The 17,632-nt window shown below is 44.1% G+C and overlaps 1 pseudogene; it reads left to right on the plus strand.

Moving 5' to 3' along the window:
* Positions 1 to 17,632, plus strand: part of LOC138511116 (zinc finger protein 585A-like) — a 501,977-nt pseudogene that overhangs the window by 101,364 nt on the left and 382,981 nt on the right.

The following is a 17,632-nucleotide window of genomic DNA, read 5'->3' on the forward strand; positions in this document are numbered from 1 at the left end:
TCATGAAAATCTTAGTTTTTACTTTAGATTGTTTTTCAATATTTACAGATTTATGCTAATAAACAGACTCCAAAGGATCAAATTTGTTATTTGGATCACAATACTTATTTAGTTTCTTTGCATAGAATGTATTATGTGCGACAGTTTACACTCCAAATAATGTGTTTGTACAGACAAGCCGATGAACATCAAAAGTGGATACCGCCAACTTGCAAATTCCTTACTCCTGTTGGGTACTGTTTGTGTATTCTATGGCATCTACATGTGTAGCCATAAACAGTATGGACAATACATGCCAGAATCATGAATAAGCATAAAACATCATTCATACTATACCATTATATTTGTATATTAGCCTAAGTGACTCATGTTAGGTGCTTGGAGATTTCCAGTTTGCATATTATGTGCATGCTTAGTAACCCGCAGCACTAATATCTTTTGTGGTAAATTGAAAATGGTGGCATCTGGAGTAATGCTTAGATGTTCTGCGGTTTATACTTCAACTCGGAAAGGGCAGACATTTCATGATGTTGGTCTATTTTCTGATTTGTATAGTTCCCCAAATCCCAATGCTTGCTGTTTTTCACCACTAAGGCTTGTCCACGTCCAGAAGTGTTGGTGTAGTGTTTCCCCACCAGTGGGATGGAGCTTGTCCTCGGAGGATGAAAAGGGAGAGTGGGGAGAGTGGGGAGAGTGGGGAGGGTGGGGAGAGTGTGGAGGGTGTACACGCCTATCAGAATGCCAAGAAGGAAAACTCACAACAGTAATGTTTGTGGAATGTTGGGTGCATGAAGATCTGGTTGTTAGATGGAAATAAATGCCTGGATTTAGAGGTGTGGATTAGGATAGTGTCTGTGCTAGTGATGCATATTTACATGAAGGCAGTTTGTGAGTGATATGTTCTTAGTGGTGTGGAGTAGGATAGTGTCTGTGCTAGTGATGCAGATTTACATGAAGGCAGTTTGTGAGTGATATGTTCTTAGTGGTGTGGAGTAGGATAGTGTCTGTGCTAGTGATGCAGATATACATGAAGGCAGTTTCTAGTGATATGCTCTTAGAGGTGTGGATTAGAATAGCATCTGTGCTAGTCATGAGGATTCACATGAAGGCAGTTTCTGAGCAATATGTTCATAGTGGTGTGGATTAGGATAGTGTCTGTGCTAGGGGTGTACTGAACCTCGTCTTCGAGTAAACATTCGGCCGAATTCCGGCTGAAATCAGCTATTCTGCATTCGGCAGAATGCTTCCTGGAATCTTACTCAAAGCCAAAGTTCTACCCTGCTCTGCAAGATTGAATTATGCTCATTACAGCTTACATGAAAGCGTGAGCTACTATTTTTATTGGCCAGCCGGTGGCGCCATTGCATCACCGTTCATGAACACAAAGCAGATGCGATATCCTTACCTTTAATGTCCCGCTTTAATTTATGACAATGACTGGGTCAAAGGGTACAATTCTGCCAATAGCAGCTGCTTTGAAATGGAGAACAGCTTCAGACTTAAACACTGCGTTCTCCATTACACTCCAGCATACGGCTCTTATCTACCAAATGGCTTCCCCTGGCCTCTGTCTGTGGTAGAAGTCACTCGATATATACAGTCTTGTTAACCTTGCCCCCTCTCGGCCTTATCTAGAGCAGACTAACATAAAAACGCAGACTGCTCGCTGGCATTGAGGCGCTCTTTCATTTACAGCCGGGGCATCTGGGATATATTTGCAGGGGCTGCCTCCTTTCTCTCGAGCTGCAAAGTGAGTTTCTCAGCCCATTTTGTTAGTGGTTCTCAATAGCGGAGAGAAGACGGGTGTCGTGTTATTCAATTTGAGAGGGGTGAGGGGCGGGCGTTTAGATGGACCCCCCCACCCTCTTCTTCAAGATGAAAGGCTCCTGTACAAAGGATTAGCATATCATTCTTGTGCGCAGAATGCTTCTGCTGAGGGCATAATGGCTCTTTATGGCTTCCTTGCAGTTAATCAGCAATTCACACAATGTCATGGGCTGGGTTAAGTAAACTCTGACTGCATACCTGCTTGCAGGGACCTGCCCAGATTAGCATACAACATGTATTGGGCACACATTTACCGCCTTCTGATGGCAGTCAAAAGAGCCCGATTTAAAAAAAAAAAACACGTCCAATGCCATATGTTTTGAAGGCATTCAGCGTGTTCCTATATTTAGGGATATTGGGCGGCACTGTGTGATGCTTAAGGAGTTCACGCCCCATAGTGCTCTACCTGGCGAATGCATGTAGAGCCTCTCTCATGCCATGCCTTATCTATTCTTTACCAATGCAAATGCCATTGAGCAGTTTCCCTGGTGTTAGTATTGAGAGTGCAAGGTTTTTTCTTTGAGCTATGGAGGCAGGGGCGTTGAGGGTTAGGTGTGTGGGTTTGATGAGAGTGAGTGAGTGAGTGAGTGAGAGAGAGAGAGAGAGAGAGAGAGAGAGTGAGATATATATATATATATATATATATATATATATATATATATATATATATATATATATCACGAGGAGGGTGAATGGGTGGGTAACAGCAACAGAATGAAATGACCAGTGGGTATATAGAGTGCCGAGGTGGGGAAAAGAAAAACAAACTCAATGGCAGAGCCACAAGTTCCGTCTTCCCACCCTCCAAGGAGGCCCGGAGCCCAGTTTGCCCACACAGGGCAACCTGCACAGCTGCAGCACAATCTCTGGGGCTACCAAGCTCCCTTCCACAGCGCCATCTGCATTGCTATTGACTCCTGGGTAGTGGGTGGAATCAGACACTGCTAACAACTCTTAAAGAAGGAAAGGCTTGAAATATATATATAGTGGTTTACTACTAGACACATTTCTAGTAGTAAACCACTATTCGGCTGACTATTTGGTTTCAGCCGAATAGTTCAGTCAACTATTCGGTACACCCCTAGTCTGTGCTAGTGATACAGATTCACATGAAGGCAGTTTCTGAGTGATATTCTCTTAGTGGTGTGGATTAGGACAGTGTCAGTGCTAGTGATGCAGATTTACATGAAGACAGTTTCTGAGCGACATGTTCTATGTTCTGCGAGTGATGCATATTGAGAGGTGTGGATTAGGATAGTGTCTGTGCTAGTGATGCATATTTAGAAGTGTGGATAAGGATAGTGCCTGTGCTAGTGATACATATTTAGAGGTGTGGATTAGGATAGGGTCTGCGCTAGTGATGCATATTTAGAAGTGTGGATTAGGATAGTGTCTGTGCTAGTGATGCATATTTAGAATTGTGGATTATGATAGTGTCTGTGCTAGTGATACATATTTAGAGGTGTGGATTAGGATAGTGTCTGTGCTAGTGATGCATATTGAGAAGTGTGGTTTAAGATAGTGTCTGTGCTAGTGATGCATATTGAGAGGTGTGGATTTAGGATAGTGTCTGAGCTAGTGATGCAGAATTACATGAAGGCAGTTTCTGAGCGACATGTTCTATGTTCAGCGAGTGATGCATATTGAGAGGTGTGGATTAGGATAGTGTCTGTGCTAGTGATGCATATTTAGAAGTGTGGATGAGGATAGTGTCTGTGCTAGTGATACATATTTAGAGGTGTGGATTAGGATAGAGTCTGCGCTAGTGATGCATATTTAGAAGTGTGGATTAGGATAGTGTCTGTGCTAGTGATGCATATTGAGAGGTGTGGATTAGGATAGTGTCTGTGCTAGTGATGCATATTTAGAAGTGTGGATTAGGATAGTGTCTGTGCTAGTGATACATATTTAGAGGTGTGGATTATGACAGTGTCTGTGCTAGTGATGCATATTTAGAAGTGTGGATTAGGATAGTGTCTGTGCTAGTGATGCATATTGAGAGGTGTGGATTAGGATAGTGTCTGTGCTAGTGATGCATATTTAGAAGTGTGGATGAGGATAGTGTATGTGCTAGTGATGCATATTTAGAAGTGTGGATGAGGATAGTGTCTGTGCTAGTGATGCATATTTAGAGGTGTGGATGAGGATAGTGTCTCTGCTAGTGATGCATATTGAGAGGTGTGGATTAGGATAGTGTCTGCGCTAGTGATGCATATTGAGAGGTGTGGATTAGGATAGTGTCTGTGCTAGTGATGCATATTTAGAGGTGTGGATGAGGATAGTGTCTGTGCTAGTGATGCATATTTAGAGGTGTGGATTAGGATAGTGTCTATGCTAGTGATGCATATTTAGAGGTGTGGATGAGGATAGTGTCTGTGCTAGTGATGAATATTTAGAGGTATGGATGAGGATAGTGTCTGCTAGTGATGCATATTGAGAGGTGTGGATTAGGATAGTGTCTGTGCTAGTGATGCATATTTAGAGGTGTGGATGAGGATAGTGTCTGTGCTAGTGATGCATATTGAGGTGTGGATGAGGATAGTGTCTGTGCTAGTGATGCATATTTAGAGGTGTGGATGAGGATAGTGTCTGTGCTAGTGATGCATATTTAGAGGTGTGGATGAGGATAGTGTCTGTGCTAGTGATGCATATTTAGAGGTGTGGATGAGGATAGTGTATGTGCTAGTGATGCATATTTAGAGGTGTGGATTATGATAGTGTCTGTGCTAGTGATGCATATTTAGAAGTGTGGATTAGGATAGTGTCTGTGCTAGTGATACATATTTAGAGGTGTGGATTATGACAGTGTCTGTGCTAGTGATGCATATTTAGAAGTGTGGATTAGGATAGTGTCTGTGCTAGTGATGCATATTGAGAGGTGTGGATTAGGATAGTGTCTGTGCTAGTGATGCATATTTAGAAGTGTGGATGAGGATAGTGTATGTGCTAGTGATGCATATTTAGAAGTGTGGATGAGGATAGTGTCTGTGCTAGTGATGCATATTTAGAGGTGTGGATGAGGATAGTGTCTCTGCTAGTGATGCATATTGAGAGGTGTGGATTAGGATAGTGTCTGCGCTAGTGATGCATATTGAGAGGTGTGGATTAGGATAGTGTCTGTGCTAGTGATGCATATTTAGAGGTGTGGATGAGGATAGTGTCTGTGCTAGTGATGCATATTTAGAGGTGTGGATTAGGATAGTGTCTATGCTAGTGATGCATATTTAGAGGTGTGGATGAGGATAGTGTCTGTGCTAGTGATGAATATTTAGAGGTATGGATGAGGATAGTGTCTGCTAGTGATGCATATTGAGAGGTGTGGATTAGGATAGTGTCTGTGCTAGTGATGCATATTTAGAGGTGTGGATGAGGATAGTGTCTGTGCTAGTGATGCATATTGAGGTGTGGATGAGGATAGTGTCTGTGCTAGTGATGCATATTTAGAGGTGTGGATGAGGATAGTGTCTGTGCTAGTGATGCATATTTAGAGGTGTGGATGAGGATAGTGTCTGTGCTAGTGATGCATATTTAGAGGTGTGGATGAGGATAGTGTATGTGCTAGTGATGCATATTTAGAGGTGTGGATTATGATAGTGTCTGTGCTAGTGATGCATATTGAGAGGTGTGGATTAGGATAGTGTCTGTGCTAGTGATGCGTATTGAGAGGTGTGGATTAGGATAGTGTCTGTGCTAGTGATGCTTATTTAGAAGTGTGGATGAGGATAGTGTCTGTGCTAGTGATGCATATTTAGAAGTGTGGATTAGGATAGTGTCTGTGCTAGTGATGCATATTGAGAGGTGTGGATTAGGATAGTGTCTGTGCTAGTGATGCATATTGAGGTGTGGATGAGGATAGAGTCTGCGCTAGTGATGCATATTTAGAAGTGTGGATGAGGATAGAGTCTGCGCTAGTGATGCATATTTAGAAGTGTGGATTAGGATAGTGTCTGTGCTAGTGATGCATATTTAGAGGTGTGGATGAGGATAGAGTCTGCGCTAGTGATGCATATTTAGAAGTGTGGATTAGGATAGTGTCTGTGCTAGTGATGCATATTGAGAGGTGTGGATTAGGATAGTGTCTGTGCTAGTGATGCATATTTAGAAGTGTGGATTAGGATAGTGTCTATGCTAGTGATGCATATTTAGAGGTGTGGATGAGGATAGTGTCTGTGCTAGTGATGCATATTTAGAGGTATGGATGAGGATAGTGTCTGCTAGTGATGCATATTTAGAGGTGTGGATGAGGATAGAGTCTGCGCTAGTGATGCCTATTTAGAAGTGTGGATTAGGATAGTGTCTATGCTAGTGATGCATATTTAGAGGTGTGGATGAGGATAGTGTCTGTGCTAGTGATGCATATTTAGAGGTATGGATGAGGATAGTGTCTGCTAGTGATGCATATTTAGAGGTGTGGATGAGGATAGTGTCCGCGCTAGTGATGCATATTTAGAGGTGTGAATGAGGATATTGTCTGTGCTAGTGATGCATATTTAGAGGTGTGGATGAGGATAGAGTCTGCGCTAGTGATGCATATTTAGAAGTGTGGATTAGGATAGTGTCTATGCTAGTGATGCATATTTAGAGGTGTGGATGAGGATAGTGTCTGTGCTAGTGATGCATATTTAGAGGTATGGATGAGGATAGTGTCTGCTAGTGATGCATATTTAGAGGTGTGGATGAGGATAGTGTCTGTGCTAGTGATGCACATTGAGAGGTGTGGATTAGGATAGTGTCTGTGTTAGTGATGCATATTTAGAGGTATGGATTAGGATAGAGTCTGCGCTAGTGATGCATATTTACATGAAGGAAGTTCCTGAGCAATATGTTATTAGTGGTGTGTGGATGTGTAATGTGTTTGTGGTGTGCTCAAATGGTGTGCTCAAATGGACCTCTGAAGTGTGACGGCTATAATGTTTGCAGCGTGTTTACTGGCTCATAGCAAACTGCAGCAAGCAACCTCCTTAATATTACAGTTTATTTTATGTTTCCTGCAGAAAGTTGTTTGCAATATATAACATGGCAACACTGCCCAAGCCTTGAGTATGAGATCTCCCTCTGGGAACACCAGCCACATTGGACTAGCGAGCACGTCTCAATAGCTTAACATGGCAACACTGCCCAATCCTCGAGCATGAGATTGATCTCAGGCCACCACCGGCCACATTGGACTAGCAAGTGAGTCTCAGTAGGTTAACATGGCAACACTGCCCAAGCCTCGAGCATGAGATTGCTCTCAGGGCACTGCCAGCCACATTAGACTAGCGAGCGAGTCTCAATAGGTTAACATGGCAACACTGCCCACGCCTCGAGCATGAGATTGCTCCCAGGGCACCACCGGCCACATTGGACTAGCAAGTGAGTCTCAATAGGTTAACATGGTAACACTGCCCAAGCCTTGAGCATGAGATTGCTCTCAGGGCACCACAGGTCACATTAGACTTGCAAGCAAGTCTCAGTAGGTTAACATGGCAACACTGCCCAAGCCTCGAGCATGAGATTGCTCTGAGGACTCCACCGGCCACATTGGACTAGCGAGCAAGTCTCAATAGGTAAGTATGGCAACACTGCCCAAGCCTTGAGCATGAGATCATTCTCAGGGAACCACCGGCCACATTAGACTAGCGAGCAAGTCTCAATAGGTTAATATGGCAACACTGGCCAAGCCTCAAGCATGAGATTGCTCTAAGGGAACCACCGACCACATTAGACGAGCGAGCAAGTCTCAATAGGTTAACATGGCAGCACTGCCAAAGCCTCGAGCATGAGATCATTCTCAGGGCACCGCAGGTCAACTCAAACTAGCGAGCAAATCTCAATAAGTTAACATGGCAACACTGCCCAAGCATTGAGCTTGAGATTGCTCTCAGGGCACCACCGACCACGTTGTACGAATGAGCAAGTCTCAATAGGTTTACATTGCCACACTGCCCAAGCCTCGAGCATGAGATTGCTCTCAGGCACCACCGGCCACATTGGACTAGCGAGCAAGTCCCAATAGGTTAACATGGCAACACTGCCCAAGCCTTGAGCATCAGATTGCTCTTAGGGCACCACCTGCCACATTGGACTAGTGAGCAAATCTCAATAGGTTTACATGGCAACACTGCCCAAGCTTCGAGCATGAGATTGCTCTCAAGGCACCACCAGACACATTGGACGAGCGAACAAGTCTCAATAGGTTAACATGGCAACACTGCCCAATCCACGAGCATGAGATTGCTCTCAGGGCACCACCGGCTACATTGGACGAGCGAGCAAGTCTCAATAGGTTAACATGGCAACACTGCCCAAGCCTCAAGCACGAGATTGCTCTCAGGGCACCACCGGCTACATTGGACGAGCGAACAAGTCTCAATAGTTTAACATGGCAACACTGCCCAAGCCTCGAGCATGAGATAATTCTCAGGACACCACCAGCCACTTTGGACGAGCGACCAAGTCTCAGTAGGTTAACATTGCAACACTGTCCAAGCCTCGAGCATGAGATTGCTCTCAAGGCACCACAGGTCACATTAGATGAGCGAGCAAGTCTCAATAGGTTAACATGGCAACACTGCCCAAGCCTCGAGCATGAGATCATTCTCAGGGCACCACCGGCCACATTGGACGAGCGAGCAAGTCTCAGTAGGTTAACATGGCAGCACTGCCCAAGCCTCGAGCATGGGATTGCTCTCAGGGCACCACATGTCACATTGGACTAGCGAGCAAGTCTCAATAGGTTAACATGGCAACACTGCCCAAGCCTCGAGCATGAGATTGCTCTCAGGGCACCACTGGCCACATTAGACTAGCGAGTAGTAAGGCTTTCATTGTGCTCTTCTCACAGAGATGGACGGTGCCTGCAGAGAAGGCTCCAGAAATGACATCAAAGCTTAAATACTGCTTCCCTTTAGACACCGGGTGAAACTGGAGAGGAGGAGATGTTGTGTATCTGTGTTGGCAGAATGACATCTGCAAAACATGCATCTGGGGTTAAATGTCAACTTGCCTCCTTTCCAATCATAGGATCCCTAAACCCCAAAGAATTGACAGATATTAAATTAACAGATTGCCTGTTGGAAGTAATGGATTCAGTTGTGTTTGAAATGAGTATGTGAGAAAGCTTCTTTCATTTTGGTAGTACATTGAATGAACATTAACATGGGTTTGAATATCGTACTCCATGCTGGAGTCCCGCCTCTAAGTGTGGGACCAGGTTTAGAACCCCTGTTGCTCTGCGTTGTCTTCCCTTCCAAGTTGTTGGATATTAGCAATGATGGGGCGCCATCCCCACTAGATACTAGAGATGTGATGAGAGCAGTTCTCAGGGTAACATTTTGTGAGTCCTTGCTCTCAGCACTGAGGGCGCAGGGGCACGCTGAGATTGAACCTATTCTTGGGCACAGCACAGAGGGCGCAGGGGCACGCTGAGATTGAACTTAGGTTGCAATTATCAGAATCCACAAAAAGGAGGGGTATAGATCGGGCTATGGGAAACTGGAAATTAACAGAAGCATTTGCACACACCCCTCAACAATAAAACGGAGTGTGTGTCCCCTGAAATCTACCCTGTGGTATTTCATACAGGGCAATACAAGTGGTGCCCCTTGGGCCAATTAGCTTAATTACATGGCACAATTATTGTCATGACCCTTGCTCCTGGCCCTCACTGGCAAGTCAGCCTTCCAGTTAGAGCCAGGTCAAGGCCTTAAAACCTCATCCAAGACTCTCTTGGAGTCAGTCCTGGCGCCTTTGGCGCCAGGCTCATAACCATCATGAAGACCGACATTAGAATGGGACTATTTACTTGGGACTATTTAACTTGATGGGGGTTCAGCCAACATGGAGGCACACACATAGCTCAGTTACAAGGAACTGAGCTATGTGGTCTAGTCTTTTGGGTGGGGCAGGCCTGGGACTACTTTACCTGGACTACTTTGGGTGTCGCAGGCCTGGGACTATTTTACCTGGCCTACTTTACCTGACAGTATTTAAACGACACCCAAACAGCAGAACATGCTTTGCGTTATTCTGCTGTGGGCAGTGTAACGCTCACCGTGTCCAGTTCTTTGATGCCAGCTTACCTGAAACCAAGGACCTGCAGAGAGAGAAAGAACACTACAAAACTTACCTGGAACATTATCCTGTTTTCAATCCATCGCAGACTTCAGTTCCACTCACCTGAAGGTACGCACTACATCATCTGGCACCGCATGCATCCTGGAATACCATAACCTGGAAAGAGGAGAAAGAAAGACAGCATTAGTAAGCGTTTACTCACGTTTCCTCCTGAATGAAGAAAGCCACACTATTCTTACCTGGGTAGTCATCTCCTGGTCAATATCATTGGTGGAACATTATGGCGCTCGGTGAGGAACATCACAACCTGCAAGGAGAGAAAAGGCACAGGTTAGCAATATAAAAGGCGAAACAGCGCTGCGCATCGCTCATTTCTCACCGGACAGCAACGCGCACACCGCGCTTTCGCCTACCGACCCATGGTCATCTTCAAACTGCATGACAACACCAAAATACCTTTCCATACCTAAAAGGAAAGAAGCAAGTCATTATTATTCGAACTGAGAGGAACATAAGAACTGCATATAAGGACTGTAAAGCAGCAAACCTATGGAGTCGCATCAGGCCTGGATTCCCACAGGGGGGCTTGCACCAGTGAAGTAACTTGGTTGCTGCTCGCCCCCCACATTTACGCGCCCCTGCCACGAGGAGCAGGACGGAGAATCCACCTTTTACAATATTAAGGTGAGGAGAAGGCCCAAGTGGGAGGAAGTAGTTGAGACCACAGGAGGTGGGAAAGCATAAAGACAATCTGGTATTGAATCCAGCTCTCCTATATTGCAGACCCATCTTTAACTAGAGACCTTACCAAGGACCTGGAGAGGGTTCGAGAGTGCAAATCATCCAACCAGGGCTGGGTGGCATCCCCGTGGATACCAGGTGAGCGTAACAATTATAAAGTCAAATGGGACGATAGAGGGAGGTTGGGGGCGTCTCTCATACACTTTGCCTCATTCTATCGGTCTCTGATATAACCTTGTTCTTTCTGTGAATCCTAAAGAAAGGAGGATGTGTTTTGAGATTATCTGTTTAAAGTCAATGTTTAAATGCAGTTTAACTGGGCCTGTGCCATTCACACTGTGGGAAGAAACTGGTGCTTTTTTTTTAAGTCTCAGTTCAGTCCTTGCTTCCTCAATAGTGCTGGTATATATTTGTGTTTGCCCAAATGAAATTAGGTCCTCAGTAATTGCACAATAGAGTTCTCAAACGTGTCCTATTGGTGAAGAACCGCTGACCCAGGCTCAAACGCCTGCCTTTATCGTGTGTATGGAAATGGGGCGCTTTAAAGTAATAGTTTAGTCATTTGTAATGATGATTAAAATATACACTTAAAATGTTTGTCACCCACTCTTTTTATTTTCTCTTACGCTCTTGGATGCTAAAACATTCTAAATAACGATACATTGCACTATTCCTACTGCAAATCACTATTCCTATTGCTGCAAATCACTATTCCTGCAAATCACTATTCCTACTGCAAATCACCTCTATCACATTTAAGGTTCTCATTGGAGCACCACTAACCTGCCACCTATCAGGATGCCTTGTTACTATGTGAGCAATTAACTAATGCACATCACTATTACTGAGAACCATTTCACTATTACTGAGAACCATTTCACTATTACTGGGAACCATTCTGCATGTTACATGTGATGCCTGCAATTGTGAAACTAATAACGTGTGTCTCAATTTTCCTTCAATAGGTGACGGATGGCCCAAAGATTTCAGCGACAATGATTGTTACATTCTGTGGACTAGTAAAGAGCAAAGCCTGAAACCAGCATTACAGACTAACTAACACAAAAGGGTTTGATAATGATAGCACCGGTGCTTTATGTGCAGTGAGACAAGGCTTTTTGTTTTGCCTGTTATTCCTGAGAGAACACATATGAGCGCCAATCTATATACATTCTGAATGTAAGTCTAGTTGGTTTAAAGAATTATTTTGAAACACCAGTACATTCAAATTACTAACAGTATCCATGCACTGAATATTTTAAAAGCGTGTTTGTCACCATAAATGGTCTACAGAGGAGAAAGCTCACCTGTGCCCTGAATTTCATAAAAGATTCAGTGGAGAGGGTCCTCTTATTGAGCACCTAACAAAATGAACTGCCGAGAAACCGAACACGTGCTCAGAATGTCAAAAATGTTGCCATCTCAAAAACATACTTATTGCGCACTTGAGGACATGGGTAAAAATCCTCCTCAGTGCACTGAATTCGGGAATAATGTCCATGTGCCTGATACACTTATCTGTCAACAGCACGTACAGACCGGTCAGAAACCTCATGTGTGCATTGAATGTGGGAAAGGCTTTGCTCAGAAGGGAAGTCTTGTAAATCACCTTAGGATACATACAGGTGAGAAACCTCATGAGTGCACTGAATGTGTGAAAGGGTTTGCTCAGAAGGGAAGTCTTATTAGCCACCAGAGAACACATACAGGTGGGAAACCTCATGAGTGCACTGAATGTGGGAAAAGGTTTGCTTGGAAGGGAAGTCTTATTAGCCACCAGAGAACACATACAGATGAGAAACCTCATGTGTGCATTGAATGTGGGAAAGGGTTTGCTCAGAAGGGAAGTCTTATTAGCCACCAGAGAACACATACAGGTGGGAAACCTCATGAGTGTAGTGAATGTGGGAAAGGGTTTACTCAGAAAGGAAAGCTCACTATCCACCAGAGAATACATACAGGGGAGAAACCTCATGAGTGCACTGAATGTGGGAAAAGGTTTGCTCGGAAGGGACCTCTTACTATCCACCAGAGAACACATACAGCTGAGAAACCTTATGAGTGCTCTGAATGTGGGAGAGGGTTTGCTCAGAAGGGAGATCTTATTAGCCACCAGAGAACACATACAGGTGAGAAACCTCATGTGTGCACTGAATGTGGGAAAAGGTTTGCTCGGAAGGGAGCTCTTACTATCCACCAGAGCACACATACAGGTGAGAAACCTCATGAGTGCAGTGAGTGTGGCAAAGGCTTTGCTCAGAAGGGAAAGCTCATTATACACCAGAGAACACATACAGGCGAGAAACCTCATGAGTGCACTCAATGTGGCAAAAGGTTTGCTCGGAAGGGAGCTCTTACTATCCACCAGAGCACACATACAGGTGAGAAACATCATCAGTGCAGTGAATGTGGAAAAGGGTTTGCTGAGAAGAGAAATCTTGCTATCCACCAAAGAACACATACAGGGGAGAAACCTCATGTGTGCACAGAATGTGGGAAAGGGTTTGCTGAGAAGATAAATCTTGCTATCCACCATAGAACACATACAGGTGAGAAACCTCATGAGTGCAGTGAATGTGGGAAAGGGTTTGCTTCGAAGGGAGCACTTACTATCCATCAGAGAACACATACAGGTGTGAAACCGCATGAGTGCACTGAATGTGGGAAAGGGTTTGCTCAGAAGGGAAAGCTCACTATCCACCAGATGACACATATAGGTGAGAAACGTCATGTTTGCACTGAATGTGGGAAAAGGTTTACTCTGAAGGGAAATCTTAATAGCCACCAGAGAACACATACAGGCGAGAAACCTCATGAGTGCACTGAATGTGGGAAAGGGTTTGCCCAGAAGGGAGCTCTTACTATCCACCAGAGAGCACATACAGGAGAGAAACCTCATGAGTGCACTGAATGTGGGAAAAGGTTTGCCCAGAAGGCAGCTCTTACTATCCACCAGAGAGCACATACAGGTGAGAAACCTCATGAGTGCACTGAATGTGGGAAAGGGTTTGCTCGGAAGGAAAAGCTCACTATCCACCAGAGAACACATACAGGTGAAAAACCTCATGAGTGCAGTGAATGTGTCAAAAGGTTTGCTCAGAAGAGACTCCTTAATAACCACCAGAGAACACATACAGATAAGAAACCTCGAGAGTGCACTGAATGGAAAAAGATTTGCTAGGTAGGTATGGCGTATTGATCACAAGAGAACATATACTGGTGGGAAACCTTGTGTGTGCACTGAATGTGGAAAAGGTTTGCTGAGAGAAATCTTGTTATCCACCAGAATAAACATACAGGGGGAAACCTCATGTGTGCACCGAATGCGGGAAAGGATTTGCTAGGAAGGGAGATCTTGTCACCAGAGAACACAGACAGGTGGGAAACTGTAGACGTCCACAGAATGTGGAGAAAGCTTCAGTCTGAGCAGTGACCTCATTAGACACTAGACTAAACGTAAACCTGAGTATCTGTTTCCGTGTACTTAATGTGGGAAATACGTCAGTGCACAGGATGATCTTATCCGCCAGGAGAGAGAGAGCATGTAGGTGGTGAAATCTCCTCTGCAATGGAAGCTTCAGAGAGGAGGCGGCGGTGCTTCTTCAATGGGACAGAATTTGGCTATTGCCTGAAATTGTGAAGAACCCACCTGCACAGCTGCGCCCAGCTTCCTTTGGCTCACAGATAGTGGCTGATTATGATTGGATACATCTCGGCTGTTTGGAATGCATCACTTCTGGAATATTCTGAAAGAAGACTGAACCTTCTGTGTTAAGGTACCCATCCTATGGAACACTTTGCCTAAATTAATGGAACCAACTTTCTGAAAAATCTTAAAGACTCTCTGGTTGAATTAATAACTATAGACCATCATTGGATGTAAGAGGGAAACTGTTCTATGATCTGTAGAGTAATTGTAAAGAACACACGCATATTTTATTTTACCTGAATTGCTATGTGCATGGAAGCATGCATTGCACAGAGAGGACATGTTTCTATTACTTAATGTAAAACATGCCTCTACTGGGAATGAGAATTACATTTGTACACCTCCATAAAGTAATTTTACTTTCAACTTTAAAGCGTTGGGATTAAAATATTCCAAATTTAAATTATCTGGAGCCCTCTTTAACACACTATGCTTGGCACGACACATGTGTCAAGGCAATGTTCATCGACGGGAAAACATGGCGAATGGGATCTATAAAACTGGAATTTCCAATATTACTCTAGAGTCAGTTCCCATGAAATGAATGCCAGCCTAGAACACCCTCCTCGCTGAACGCTGGAGCAAATTCTACATCACTACGGTTTCCTCAGGATCCTCGCTAGTGTATTACACTATTGACTGTCTGTAGTGGAACACTCCTCAGGATCCCCTCTAGTGTAGTACACTATTGCCTATCTCTACTGGAAAACTCCTCCTCAGGATCCCCTCTAGTGTAGTACACTATTGCCTGTCTCTAGTGGAACCCTCTTCTCATGATCCCCTCTGGCACACTACACCATTGGCTAGCTCTAGGGAAACACTCCTCTCCTCTAGATCCCCACTAGTGTGTTAGACTATTGCCTATTTCTATTGGAAGACTCTTCTCCTCAGGATCCCCTCTACTTTTAGACACTATTTCCTATCTCTAGTGGAATACTCTTCTCCTCAGCATTCCCTCTAGTGTATTACACTATTGCCTATCTCCACCTTCATCCCTCCGCCCCCCTGACTCTACCACCGACTCTGCTCTCAGCAACCTCTATCTGGCCATTACCAACACCCTTGACATTCTTGCCCCTCATGATCCCCTCTAGTGTCTTACACTATTGCCTATCTCTAGTGGGAAACTCTTCTCCTCAGCATACCTTATAGTGTATTACACTATTTCCTATCTCTAGTGGAACACCCTTTTCCTCAGGAACCCCTCTGGTGTATTACTCTATTGCCTATCCCTATGGTAACACTCTTCTCCTCAGGACCCCCTCTAGTGTATTACTCTATTGCCTATCTCTGTGGTAACACTCTTCTCCTCAGGACCCCCTCTAGTATTACACTATTGCCTATCTCTATGGTAACACTCGTATCCTCAGGATCCCCTCTAGTGTATTAAACTATTGCTTATCTCTAGTTAACACTTGTCTCCTCAGGACCATCTCTAGTGTAATACACTATTGCCTATCTCTAGTGGAACACTGTTCTCCTCAGCATTCCCTCTAGTGTAATACACTATAGCCTATCTCTAGTGGGACACTCTTCTCCTCAGCATCCCTTACAGTGTATTACACTATTGCCTATCTCTAGTTGAACACTCTTCTCCTCTTGAACCCCTCTAGTGTATTACACTATTGCCTATCTCTAGTGGAACACCCTTCTCCTCAGGAACCCCTCTAGTGTATTACTCTATTGCCTATCTCTATGGTAACACTCTTCTCCTCAGGACCCCCTCTAGTGTATTACACTATTGCCTATCTCTAGTGGAACACTTTTCTTCTCAGGATCCCCTCTAGTGTATTAAACTATTGCTTATCTCTAGTTAACACTTGTCTCCTCAGGACCATCTCTAGTGTAATACACTATTGCCTATCTCTAGTGGAACACTGTTCTCCTCAGCATTCCCTCTAGTGTAATACACTATAGCCTATCTCTAGTGGGACACTCTTCTCCTCAGCATCCCTTACAGTGTATTACACTATTGCCTATCTCTAGTTGAACACTCTTCTCCTCTTGAACCCCTCTAGTGTATTACACTATTGCCTATCTCTAGTGGAACACCCTTCTCCTCAGGAACCCCTCTAGTGTGTTGAACTATTGCCTATCTCTAGTGGAACACTTCTCCCCAGGATTTCCTCTAGTGTATTACACTATTGCCTATCTCTAGTGGAACACTTTTCTCCTCGGCTCCCCTCTAGTGTATTAAACTATTGCTTATCTCTAGTTAACACTCGTCTCCTCAGGACCATCTCTAGTGTATTACACTATTGCCTATCTCTAGTGGAATGCTCTTCTCCCCAGGATCTCCTCTAGTGTATTACACTACTGCCTATCTCTAGTGGAACGCTCTTCTCCTCGGGATACCCTCTAGTGTATTACACTATTGCCTATCTCTAGTGGAACACTCTTCTCCTCAGGATCCCCTCTAGTGTATTACACCGTTGCCTATCTCTAGTGGAACACTCTTCTCCTCAGGATCCCCTCTAGTGTATTGCACTATTGCATTTCTATAGTGTACACTCTTCTCCTCTGTATCCCCTCTAGTGTATTACACTATTGCCTATCTGTAGTGGTACACTCTTCTCCTCAGGATCCCCTCTAGTGTATTACTCTATTGCCTATCTCTAGTGGAACACTTGTCTCCTCAGGACCCCCTCTAGTGTAATAGACTATTGCCTATCTCTAGTGGAACACTCTTCTTCTCAGGATCTCCTCTAGTTTATTACACTATTGCCTATCTCTAGTGGAACACTTTTCTCCTTGGATCACCTCTGGTGTCTTACATTATTGGGGCACTCAGGATTTCTAGATAGTTCCCTGGCCTAGGGTCGGCATAGGGATGTACTTGCATGAGGGAGGGTGAATTCCACTCTTAAAGCACAGTTTTGAAAGAAATTGGTTTGGTGTGAAGGGCCCGGAAACGATGTGAAGTGTTCCATTAAATTATATGTACATGTATTTAAAAAAAGGGGAAATTATTTTAATAGAGTAGAAAGGGCAAATCGAAGTATTCACAGAGTTGAGGCAATAAAACCCATGCAAATTTGGAAATTACATTGTGCTGTGGGTGTAATGATATCCTAGCTGTTCTCTCAAAATTCCAAGAAGGAATAGTGAGCAAAATGTTTACTAAATTAACTTGGTCCTAGAAAAGCTGAGATGCTGAATGTAATCCCCACCCAAGTGTGTTCATTAACTGAATGGGTGGTGATTAGAAGAATATTGACCTTGAGCCAATGCATCACTGTGTTAACTTTACAAATACATTGTTAGTTGTACCTCCATGTGTTTGTTAAACCAATTAAT

The sequence above is a fragment of the Ambystoma mexicanum genome, chromosome 6p, assembly GCF_040938575.1.
Source record: "Ambystoma mexicanum isolate Mex_15411 chromosome 6p, UKY_AmexF1_1, whole genome shotgun sequence".
Lineage (NCBI taxonomy): Eukaryota > Metazoa > Chordata > Amphibia > Caudata > Ambystomatidae > Ambystoma > Ambystoma mexicanum.